The sequence below is a fragment of the Triticum aestivum genome, chromosome 2A, assembly GCF_018294505.1.
Source record: "Triticum aestivum cultivar Chinese Spring chromosome 2A, IWGSC CS RefSeq v2.1, whole genome shotgun sequence".
NCBI classification, from domain to species: domain Eukaryota; kingdom Viridiplantae; phylum Streptophyta; class Magnoliopsida; order Poales; family Poaceae; genus Triticum; species Triticum aestivum.
Genome location: NC_057797.1, coordinates 777436221 through 777448448, shown reverse-complemented (window position 1 = coordinate 777448448; position 12228 = coordinate 777436221). Strand labels below are relative to the sequence as shown.

At 46.4% G+C, this 12228-nt stretch overlaps 1 pseudogene; it reads left to right on the top strand.

The window, feature by feature from the left end:
* Window positions 1–8243: 8243 nt before the first annotated feature.
* Window positions 8244–11651, top strand: LOC123038288 (disease resistance protein PIK6-NP-like; annotated as a pseudogene).
* Window positions 11652–12228: the final 577 nt, after the last annotated feature.

Below are 12228 nucleotides of genomic sequence, written 5' to 3'. Positions count from 1 at the left end.
TTTAACAGAGCACTAATAAGGTTCTAAGTTTCTAACCGTTACTTATTACTGCAGAAAAGTAGTATTGTCACGACATGGAACCCTAATATACTACTTCTTGTTGCGTCGTCACGGGTTCTGCTGTTAATTTCTTTTTAAAATCATGAATTTGGTATGCGCTGCTTTTCTTTGGCTCGAGGATGACAATTCCATGAGGCGGCACAGCGGTGGGGGGCGTGGCCCCCACTTGATGTGATAGGCGGTCCGGCGTGCACCATGAGGGATTGCGCTAGTATGGTTTTTATGGCCCCCTTTATTCCAGTTCTGTACATCCAGATACTACTATCTCCGTTTCAGTTTGCAAGTCCTACGCGTATACCTAGGTTGCCAATTTTATCACCCTAATATAAACTATATAACACAAAAATTATACCTTTTGAAAGTAGAAACTCCGAAGTTTATGTTGGTATATTTTTTGTAATATATGACTTGTATTAGGTTGGTCAAATTGACGACCTAGGGATATGCGCACGCCCTGTAAACTGAGAGAGAGGTAGTACTGAATTCTGGCTCGGCCTATGGCTGCAGTTTTATTATTCACTCAGCCAGAGTATATCAAATACCTGATAGACTGATAGAGTTGTAGGAGTAGGACAAAACACATTTGCTGCAGCGACTAACTCGTCCTAATAGATCAGCTCACACATACAGATAGGTGGACACCGGTGCTGGAGACGGTGACGCCAACCCTAATGGTCACCTAAGAAAAACCCTAATGATCACCTCCAACTACGCCTGGGTCCTCATACCAGCTCGGTTCAATCCTGTTTAGCTAACAGCTAGCAGTTGTTGGTATCCTTGTCGGCAACTACTAGTAGGTGCAACAGGCATGGGGCCCTAGTGCAAACCACTCGGCAAAATTTTACTCGTTGCCACGCTGAAACAGTGAAGGTGAGATGAGTACCAAGTCAAGAACAGACCGCCCGGCACGTCATGACCTTAACACTTCAATTTGTATACAACAGCTTGTGTGGATATAATTTGGATGGCGGGAGGATGCGGACTCTTACAAACTGCATAGAAATTGCTGGTTGCCAGAGTGAGATGAGATTGAAATTGCCAGTTGCAAAATGCAAGATGCAAGTCAATGAGTCATAACCACTCTACACAGAAATTTTCCGGTCGCGATCAAGCAGTAGCCTGCGAGCGGCCATTTAGCAATAAAAGAGCATTGAATACAATATACAAAATGGAAGTATCATAGCAACTAGGAACAAGCGCTGTCTTGAGCCCTCGTTCTAAAAAAGATAGAATGATCCGCCAATACAACTTCTAGCCAAGCAATCACATCTACTAGTAAGTGCTGATCCGTACATCCGCTTTGCATTATTTAGTAGGAAATTGAAACAAGTTTCTCTTTTCTTTTAATTTGAGATGACTATAGAATAGAAAGAGCATCTCATACCAAGTCTTTGGTACCCCTTCTTTTAGTTTGTTAATTTGAGTTGACTCTATGAAACAGATATACGTCATATATATGGCATGGCATACCAAGTCTTGGTGCTGCCCCTTCTTTAGTTTGTTATAATTTGAGCTGGCTCTATGGAATAGAAATACTTCAAATAGCATTGCATACCCGGTCTTGGTACCCCTTCTTTTATTTGTTAATTTGGGGTTTTTTTTTGCGAGGTAAATTTGTGCTTAGATTTCATTGCTCTATCGGAGACTGGTAGAGACAACTTTGCGCTCCAGTTTCTTTCTTCTCTTGTGGGTGGTATTGATTTCGATTGGCATTGCCTCCCTCCGCGAGGAAGATCGGGTGGTATCTTACTCGGTGTGAGATGCGATTCGCTTGAACTCCGAAGTGTAGTGACGGGCGACTTTGCGGTGAAGTTTCGAGTCAGGTCTAAGATAGATGGTTTTAATTGGGCTTTGGTGGCGGTTTATGGTGCCGCGCAACCCGAGCTTAAACCGGAGTTTCTGGCGGACCTTGTTCGAATCTGTGGGTCAGAACAGCTTCCAATTTTAGTTGGAGGTGATTTCAATATCATCAGGAGGAGAGAGGAGAAGAACAATGATAACTTTGACGGCAGATGGTCGTTTATGTTTAATACCATTATTAAAAGCTTGGATCTAAGGGAGATAGAGCTGTCTGGTAGAAACTTTACCTGGGCTAATACTCTACCAAACCCAACTTATGAAAAACTTGATCGAGTTCTTGCGAGCGTGGAGTGGGAACAAAAGTTCCCTCTGGTTACGGTGCAAGCTCTCTCGAGGGGAATATCCGATCACACACCCTTGTTCGTAGACTCAGGGGAGCCGAACCACGTGGGTAACAAGAACACCTTTTCTTTCGAGATGTCATGGTTCGAATGCGAGGGGTTCTTGGACTTGATTGCCAGGGAATGGGATAGAGGTGCAGGAGGCATGACTCGGTCGAGCGTTGGCAGAATAAGATAAGGCATTTGATAAGTTTCTTGCGGGGTTGGGCTAAGCACCTCAGTGGTGTGTATAAAATTGAAAAGGATAGACTCCTTTCTCTTATACATGCCCTGGACATAAAGGCCGAATCCATAATTTTACTGCCAGCCGAGCTTCAGGTTAAAACTGAGGCGGAGAAGAGGTTGAAAGAACTGCTCCGCGAAGAAGAATTGAAGTGGGCTTTGCGTGCTAAAGTCCGCAAAGTAGTCCAAGGGGATGCGAATATTCAATTCTTTCATTTGATAGCTAATGGCAAGCACAGAAAGAAGCGTATCTTTCAGCTTGAACAAGATGAGGGCACTATTTTAGGACAGGATAACCTAAAAACATATATTACCAAGTATTATAAGCAGTTATTTGGACCTCCGGAGGATAATTGTGTGTCCCTCGACGAGTCCAGGACTGAGAATGTGCCTCAGTTATCGGCTGCCGAAAATGATATTCTGGTTGCCCCGTTCTCAGAGAAGGAAGTGTTTGATGCTATTGCACAGATGAAAAACAATAAGGCTCCCGGTCCGGATGGATTCCCGGCCGAGTTCTATAAAAAGTGCTGGCACATTATTAAGGGGGATTTGCTACCTATGTTCAATGATCTGTTCTCTGGACAGCTTCAATTATTTCACTTGAATTTTGGAACTATCACACTGCTTCCTAAGAAAATGGATGCTGTGAGAATTGAGCAATTCAGGCCGATATGTCTCCTCAATGTTAGTTTCAAAATTTTCACCAAGGTCGGGACTAATAGGCTCACACAGATTGCGCATTCTATGGTACAACAGTCCCAAACTGCTTGCATGCCGGACAGAAATATCCTTGAAGGGGTAGTCGTCTTGCATGAAACGCTCCATGAAATCCACTCCAAAAAGTTAGATGGAGTAATTTTTAAGGTGGATTTCGAGAAAGCGTACGATAAGGTCAAATGGCCATTCCTCCAACAGTCATTGCGTATGAAAGGATTTGATGAAGCCTGGCGCCGCCAGGTTGAATCATTTACGCAAAAAGGTAGTGTGGGAATTAAAGTTAATGATGACATAGGTCCTTACTTTCAGACACATAAAGGCCTAAGACAAGGAGATCCGATATCCCCTATCTTGTTTAACATTGTGGTGGATATGTTAGCAATTTTGATAGGAAGGGCTAAGGAACATGGTCAAGTAGGTGGTTTGATACCTCATCTTGTTGATGGAGGTGTATCCATCCTTCAGTACGCTGATGATACAATTATCTTTATGGAGCATGACTTCGCCAAGGCGAGAAATATGAAGCTTGTGTTATGCCTATTTGAACAATTGACCGGGTTAAAGATCAACTTTCATAAGAGCGAGCTGTTTTGTTTTGGTAGAGCCAAAGACAAACAGGAGGCTTATAGGCAATTGTTTGGGTGCAAATTGGGAGAGTTACCCTTCTCTTACCTAGGTATTACCATCTACCATCGTAGGCTGACAAACAGAGAGTGGAAGTGCATCGAGGACCGATTTGAGAAGAAACTGAATTGCTGGAAGGGTAAGCTCATGTCATACGGAGGCCGATTAATCCTGATAAATTCGGTGCTCACGAGCATGCCTATGTTTCTCCTATCGTTCTTTGAGGTACCAGTTGGTGTTAGGAAGAGACTGGACTTCTATCGATCGCGTTTCTTATGGCAAGGTGATGAGCTTAAAAGAAAATATCGGCTTGCTAAATGGGATATCATCTGTAGACCGAAAGACCAAGGGGGCCTCAGTATTGAGAACCTAGAAGTTCAGAACAGATGCCTTCTTAGCAAGTGGCTGTGGAAGCTCTCTACGGAGAATGATGCCATGTGGGCTCAAATCCTTCGTAGCAAGTACCTCCAAACAAAAACTTTGTCCCAAGTTACAGTCAGGCTGACAGATTCACCTTTCTGGAAAGGTCTGATGAAAGTTAAACAATCTCTGTTTAATAGGATGAAGTTTGTTATTGGAAACGGCACTAGTACACGTTTCTGGGAGGATACTTGGCTCGGCGAGACACCCTTGGATATTCAATATCCGTCTTTATACCGTATCATTCAACGACGAGAGGTGTTCGTCGCATCGGTATTTCAATCTATCCCCCTTAATATTCGGTTTCGGCGGACGCTAGCGGGCAATCGTTGGGAAGAATGGCTCCGTCTAGTTAGGAGACTGATGGAGGTCCAGCTTTCTCAACAACCCGATGAATTACGCTGGAAATTGACTAAGTCTGGAGTATTCACTGTTAAATCAATGTATATTGATGTATTAATTCGAACTCCATTCCTACCTCCAAGCATGTTTGGGATGTCAAAGTTCCTTTGAAAATAAAAGTGTTTATGTGGTTTGTCCATAAACAAGTTATTTTAACCAAGGACAACTTGATAAAGTGTAATTGGACAGGACCTACTAGGTGTAGTTTCTGTGATCGGGATGAGACAATCAAGCACCTTTTTTTTGATTGCCCGTTGGCCAAAGTGCTTTGGCAGACAGTCCACATTGCTTTTAATATCAATCCACCGAATTCTGTTAACACGTTATTTGGGACATGGCTTAATGGGATTGAGCCTGACTTAGCGAGACACATTCGGGTTGGAGTTTGCGCTTTGCTGTGGACTATCTGGACTTGCAGAAATGATTTGGTTTTTAACAGAATATCATGTATCCATTTTTTGCAGGTTATATTCTGAACTACGGCATTGATCCGTTCGTGGTCGCTACTCACCCCGACGGAGGCCAGGCAGCATTTGGTTACTGGATCTTTACGCTGGGCGATGGTAGCTCGGGATATCTTCAACTGCTTTGGATGGCGGTCATGTAATAGGATAGGCATTTAGTTTACCTACCTAGCTTTAGCCAGCCGGTTGTGGCGTCTGTTCATGGCTAGTTGGTGTTTCTGGCCTCTTTTTAGCTCTATGTGAGCTTTCTTTGCTTTTCATTACTTTTGGAGACTTTGGAATCTTGTTTTTTTTACGAAAAGGCAGGGCCACTGCTTTTCATTGCATATAGACGGAAAAAAATGTTACAAAGCAAGATTACAGAGAGGGAAGGGGGAAGAACAACACATCACATTAGTCTGGCTCTAGAGGTCTCTCTACTATTGCCAAGACACGTCGCCGTCCAGCATCAACCCAGTCCTGGGCCTCTAACTGAATTTTTTCGAACAGCCTTGCAGAGGTACACGACGTGTTTCTGAAAATTCTTTCGTTTCTCTCCTTCCATAGCATCCACCATACGAGGGCCATGACCGATCTCCACGACTTTGCCGTCTCCTTGTTCATACCCTGAGAAGAGCGTTGCCACCAGTCTATCATGTCTTCATTGCCATTGATATTCAGGCTCTGGGGGAGGCCCAGCTTCCTGATTGCTAAGTGCCAAATCTCCTTGGCGTAGGGGCAAACTGAAAGGAGGTGGGAGGCACTTTCAGGAACTTGCAAGCACAAGGAGCAGGTGGGATTATGTGGCCAGCCTCTCTTAGCTAGGTTATCAGCGGTTAAACACTTTCCTTGAGCCGCGAGCCACACAAAAAATTGACATTTTGGCGGCGCGTCCGAGCTCCAGGCAAGTTTGGCGAAGAGCGGCTTGATCTGTGCCGACAGCATGGCAGCAGAAGCAGAAGCAGCCGAGAAAGTACCATTAGCTGTCCATCGCCAGGTCAAGGAGTCAGGCTGGTCCGGGATGAGGTGGGTGTGCTGCACAACATTCCATAGGCTCGAGAACTGGTCGATGGAGGCAGCCGAGAGGTTGGCTTTGAAGTGTCTCATCCATTTGTCACCCATTACAGCAGCCTTGACGCTTATAGTTTTGAGAGTGCATTGCTTGAACAAATCTGGGAATTTTGTGCAGAAGCTTTCCCTATTATGCCAAGGGTCGGTCCAGAACTGAGTTAGGCCCCCATCTCCAATGGAGAAATCCACCGAAGCCTCAAATAAAGAACGAACACATCTGTCCACAGGGAGCGACAGGCCAATCCAAGGTTTTGAAGTGTCCATCCAGGAGAGCCATAGCCATCTATATCTCATCGCGACACTTTTTTGATTCAAACATGGGATACCAAGGCCACCCAGTTTTTTTGGGAGACAGACCTGCTTCCAATTCACCAAGCATTTTACTCCAGTTGCAATATCCTTGTTCGCCCACAAGAACTTTGGAACCTTATTGGCACTTCTTTATTTGGTTAATAAGATGGCCGTATGCATCATTCTGATGCAGAGGCCGGGGAGTCCCCCTTTTCGAAAAAAAACTACAAAGAATAGAAAGATTTCATATGGCATAGCATACCAAGTCTTGGCACCCAGTTGTCATTCTTTGTTAGTTAGGCAACAAACGCACAAGTTGGTCTTGCTTGTAAGTATGTACAAGTGGTTCCTGCATAAAGTAGGAGGACTTGCACAAGATACCAAGTCGTGATACCCATGTTTTGTCATTTTATTCTAGAAGAACTACTTACAAGTTACAACTATACTTAAATCACCTTGTGTGCGACGCTCTTGTCCATTTGTTATTTTGTATTCTGAAACTACCGTCAGCAATTTCATATAGTACATTTCAACTTGAATCCCTGAAAGACATAACCAACAAGTGGCTAAACTATTAGACAGTTGGATGATTAGTTCAGGGCCAGGAATTGCATCACTTGGATCGAGTACTATATACTTTGTATAGTTTGTCAAGTCTTACCCTTTCATCCATTGGCAGGGAGGGATCCAAGTCTAAACCACTCTGTCTTACAAAATTCCGCTTCACGAAAGAAATCTGACACATACCCTGGAGATGAAAACTAGAAGTCAGTCAACGGAGTACAGTAAAAGGAATACTCCTATATGTTGATACTTTTGGTGACAACCTGTTGTGACTGTTTAAATTTCTCAGCAGCGGGAACACACAAAGCACGCACCAAACAATAGAGATTCTGCAGAAATTGTTGGCGGCAAATTCATCAAACCCATTACTATAAGTGGGAAATTGCCGATGATTCGTACACAGAAACAACAATCATTACTGCTAATATGGATGCCATCTAGATGTGTCTATGTACACAGGCATCATTTATCTGACGAGAAGATTGGAATTCAGAACGTTTCTTTTGTCTCTTTGTTCTTCGAAAAGCTAGCACCCGCCGAGCTGCACCAATCGCTTAAGGGGATAGGAACGACATGAGAAAGGCACATCCCATGAATAGACGCGGCTAAGTGTAGCCAACAATCTGCCAGTCTAGGTTCCATATATATACATGTAAATTTTTGCATCTAAGAGGGGCCCATGATTGCCAAATGGCTCCTGTTCAAATTCTGTTTTGGACCAAGAATCAGTTTGTTCTCAAATTGAAATTCAACATGGACAGTAACCACATCGCCCACCCGGCTGCGTCCCGCATGAGCACCGCAGTGGAACTGGACCATACGATGTGATTGCAGTGTATCATGACTCTTGAACACGTAACGAAAAATAACCAGCACAGTTCGGATTTTTCGTTACTACTAGTGCTAACCAGCATGTCACTAGTTGTATGCCGTATGCATGGAAGGAAGCTGCGTGGAAGGGTGATCCCAAGCTTATCTTCGAATTAACACTTGGTCACAGGACATTAGTTAATTGGACACTACATATGCCAGGCACCATGGATCCAACAAATATTTATGCCTCAAAGCTAAGAGCTCCACCAGCAAGCTAGCTAGCTAGACAATACATATACGCACCCATGCCAAGCAACCCCGCTACCAAGCAAGAGCTTCTCAAAGTGAGTATAGAGAGCAAGAGAAAAAAGAGAGAGAGAACGAAAAAAATAGGTTGAGAGTCCACCGAGCGAGCATGGCGGCCTTCGCCGTGCCTTTCTGCGCATCGGCTTTTGGCATCACTGTGCCCTCTATTGTGAAGCTGCTCAAGTACGAGTTGTTCCTGAGCAAGAAAGTGAAGGACGGGCTGGCGAGCCTCCAGGCCGAGCTGAAGAGCATGCACGCTTTCCTTGGGGATGTCTCAAGCCTGGCGCCGGACCTGCAGCTTGGCCCGCAGGTGAAACTCCAGGCCGACGAGGTCAGTGATCTGTCCCATTCCATCGGGACATGCCTCCACTCCTTCGTTGTGCGCATCGAGTCTTCCAAGGATGTGGGCAAGCTGGTTATTAACCACGAGATAGACACCTACATCGATGATACACGAATCAAGGTTAAGGAACTGCGTGAGCGGCATGGCCCGTATCCTTCCAGGAGTTCCCTGGAAAGTACTTGCACCCAGAAACTGGATCCTCGTATCCTTGCCAAGTACAAGAGAGAATCTAACCCTGTTGGCATAGCAGGCGCAATTGCCGATCTAACCAATATGTTGTCTAAGGACAATCATGCTATGATCTCCATTGTCGGGATGGGGGGAATTGGCAACACCACCCTTGCTCAAGCAGTCTACGACAAGATGAAAGGGGATTTCGATTGCGGGGCTTTTGTTCCCATCGGCCAGAGAGCTGGTCCGGAGAAGGTTCTAAAGGACATCTTTGATGGACTTCACATGGAGATTTATGGCAAGGAACCAAAACAACTCCAGCTTGCTAACCAGCTGCAAGAGTCGCTAGTACATAAGAGGTACGCATACTGATGAGCGTCTTCTCCGTTACTGAGTAACATACTAAGAAATTAAATAGCCTAAACGTGAGTTTATCTACATACAGAAAAGAAACAAATACTCCCTCCGTTCCTAAATACAAGTCTTTTTAAAGATTCCGCCACAAACTACATACGGATGTATATAGACATATTTTAGAGTGTAGATTCACTCATTTTGCTCCGTATGTAGTCCATAGTGGCATTTGGGGAACAGTGGGAGTACATAAATTACGAATTCATAACTGCACTGCTTTTCCATGTAAATTTACTGTAAATATTACATTAATTTTCATCAATCATGTTCATATATTAGGTGGGTTATTCTTTATCTGATTTTTTTTACAATTATTACATATTTGTTGTGCTGGCATGGCATGTGGACAGTCAATCTTCTCTAGTAGTATTAATTTCTAATATGAGTTTCAGATTATCTAGGATTTTGCCGTGTATATGGAAGTGACACAATAGATTCAGTGCAAAATGGACTTTTCAACTTCATTGTGATGCCTTTTATACTACCATATTAAGTGCAACTTAGAAGCACTCCAACGTCTCTATATAACCATTTTACAAAGAAACATTGTATTGAATTATTGGTGACTCCTGCATCTATGTATTTCGATATTACCTGCCCTGCATTTTTTAGTTTAATCAAGCAGGTTTTCTTTTTGTCATGATCATTCATTCAAGACTCTTGCCTTCTGGTGTTAATAGGTGCTTAATTGTCGTTGATGATATATGGGATAAGGAAACATGGACCTTGATTGAAAATGTTTTTGAGGATAGTGCTGGAAGTAAAATCATCACCACGACTCGTAACCGCAAATTTGCCGAAGAATTTGGTGGCATCTACGAGATGAAACCACTATGCACAGATGACTCCAGAAAGTTACTCCGCACCAAAGCTAAAGTTAAAGGCCATGATACTGAATTTGATATATTGTCAGATAAAATTTTGCGTAAATGTGTCGGTGTGCCAATGGCTATCACTGTGATAGGTAGCTTCCTTGCTAAAAAACAAAGAAGCGAGTGGAATAGGGAGTATGATTCTATTGGTTTTGACGAACACGAGGAGGATAGTGCTTTCGAGGTAATAACCAAGGTGATGCGTTATAGCTATATTGATCTGCCCTACCCTACCCGGAATTGTTTTTTGTACCTAAGCATGTTCCCAAAAGATCACTGGATCGATAAGAACATGCTGATATGGAGGTGGGTAGCAGAAGGCCTTGTGCCTGATGAGTTGTTTGAGACTGGGGGCTCCTATTTGAACGAGCTCATAGATAGGAGCATGCTGCAGTGGGCGGTGAGTCCACGTGACGTCGGCCAAGGTGGTTGTCGCGTCCATAGTTTGATTTTTGACCTCATCCGCGACCTGTCAAGCAGCCAGGAACAGAACTTCTCCACTGTGCTAGGCATGATGCAGGAGAGCACAACTCGAACCAGACCCACTCATAGACTAGCCATCCACGGAACAATCCTGGGTCAAAATCAGAACACTAGCCTGAATGTAGGAGAGGTGAAATCATTTTATGCCAGCACGTGTACTGGTGCTGGTAGTAGCTTCCCCCCATTACAGAATTTTGTAGAGCTTCGTGTACTAGATCTGCAAGATTGTGATTTATCTGTCAAGGAACACCTGGAGGACCTCAAGTCGAAATGCCTGGAGTATGTTGGGCTACTGCGCACACCTGTAGCTGAGCTCCCGGATAAGATAGGACACCTCAAGCTCCTACAGACGCTCGATGTGACATCGACTGGCATCAGTAAGCTGCCGCCGTTTGTCGACGAGCTAGTGACACTGAGGTGCCTGCGTGCTGGCACTGGCACAAGTATGATGGGCCGGGTAGAGAAGCTAACGTCCCTGGAAGAGCTGTGGCTGCACTCGGCAGACAAGTCCCCGGACTTCGCCGTTGGGCTCCGAAAGCTGAGCAAGATGAGGGTGCTGGTAATCCATTTCGAGGAGATCGACAATGACATGCAAGAGACACTGGTGGAGTCCCTGCATGAACTGAAGAAGCTCCGGGCCCTGCAGGTCTGGTCGGACGCAGAGGAGAAGGTCCGCGTTGGCTGCTGGGAAGGCAGCGTGCCTTCCCGGCAGCTCCGCCAGCTGCTGCTGTTCGGAGTCATCCTACCCAGGCGGATGCCATGAATCGACCGCTTGTGTGTCCCGGAACTCTCTAAGCTGCTGCTGCAGGTGGAGACCCTGGAGGCGCAGGGCATGAAGATGCTCGGGCAGATGCCGTCGCTCCGCTCCCTGTACCTCCACAGCGAGGAGGACAAGTACCGGCTGTCATACACCGCCAACAAGAATGAGTTCCAGGTGTTGGAATGCATCAACACGAACATAGAGCTGATATGCGGCGACGGGGGGCTGCCAATGATCCAGGAGCTGGAGGTTGGCGGCATCAGGGCAGGGAGGAACGTTGGCCTACGGGGGAACATGCCTCTACTCAAGAGGGCCACCTACCACCTCGACTGCATGAGCTGCCTCCACCTCCGGGTGCAGAAGGCGGAGGAAGAGCTAAGGCAGGCGAGCCAAGCGCACCCCAACCGTCCCACCCTCTTCACAAGAAGATGGAACAACGTACGTTCTTGCAACTTCATCTCCCCTTTCCCATAAACTGCGTCCTCGTCTAGCTAATTACTCAGAGCATCTCCAACGGCCGCGCGAAACGGGGCGCACGCGCGATAAACGCAGCCTTTAGCGCGCGTGGAGCGTTTTGCCGCGCTCCAGCGGCGGCGGGAAAATCACGCGCGCGGGAACCGCTTGCGCGCGCGCGAAAAGGCGCCAACTCGCGCGCCATATTTTGCGCACTGCTTTCGGCGCGCCTATAAAGTGCAGCGCGCGCCACGCGCCTCTCCATGCCTCCTCTTCTCCTCTTCTCTCACTCTCTCTATGCCACGCACCGCTCCAGCGCCCCGCCACCGACGCGCCTCCGCCGCCCCAGCGCCCCGCCATGCCGCCGCGCCGCCGAGGAGAGTCCGGCTACCGCGGCGTCTGCCTGCGCCCCAACGGCGGCTACTACGCGGAGATACGCTCCGGCGATCTCCGGCTCGGCCTCGGCACGTATGGGACGGCGCGAGGCCGGCCACGCGTACGACGCGGCGGCGTGGCGCCTAGGCCGGCCGCGCGGCCAGATGAACTTTCAGGATGTCTACACGCTCCAGCAAGCGCTCGACCGTGCCCCGCCGCCGCG